Source organism: Penaeus monodon, chromosome 34 (genome assembly GCF_015228065.2).
Source record: "Penaeus monodon isolate SGIC_2016 chromosome 34, NSTDA_Pmon_1, whole genome shotgun sequence".
Taxonomy (NCBI): Eukaryota; Metazoa; Arthropoda; class Malacostraca; order Decapoda; family Penaeidae; genus Penaeus; species Penaeus monodon.
The window spans coordinates 34,589,131-34,589,798 of record NC_051419.1 but is presented as its reverse complement, the minus strand read 5'-3'; positions in this window follow the sequence as shown (position 1 = coordinate 34,589,798).

Genomic DNA, 668 nt, shown 5'->3' with positions numbered 1-668 from the left:
TTCAGTCTTATATGAAAATTCCTGTTTATGCACATTTTGTATTTAGAATTATGACATTATTTTCAGGAACTTTCAATTTTTGTCATTAATTCCACACCATAAGGATAACCAAGTTTCTTAATTTTGTAATTCTTTGGTAAATTTTTCTTTCTTCCATCTTATTAACATTACTACTTCCCTCCCTTTCTGTCTTGTCTTTCTCTCAATTTCATTTGATTATTTACTTATAGTGTCAATTTTTTTTTCAGTCTTTTGATCTATTGTTATATTTTCTTTATCCATTACCAATAATATCTCTTTTTGTGATTTTGTTTTATGAAGTTCTACTCTCTCTTTTGTTTATTCATATATATAACAATTTCAATTTAATATGTCCAAAATAATTACAGTGATGTAATTTGGATGATGTAACAACAAGCTGTTAATGACATACCCTGTGTAATCATTTATATTTTTCTAGAAGTCTGCACTTACACATTCTGATCCCAGCTTTTTCTGTGATCATTAAACCTCAATAATATACATTGTATTAATGCCCCACATTGAATTTTAAACTGTGACTAGTTTGTCAGACATTTATCATACTATTCTCTCTTAATCTAATAAATTTCTTTAACAATGGAAAAACACAATCACAAAAAACAAACTGTATGTACATAAAATGTAGC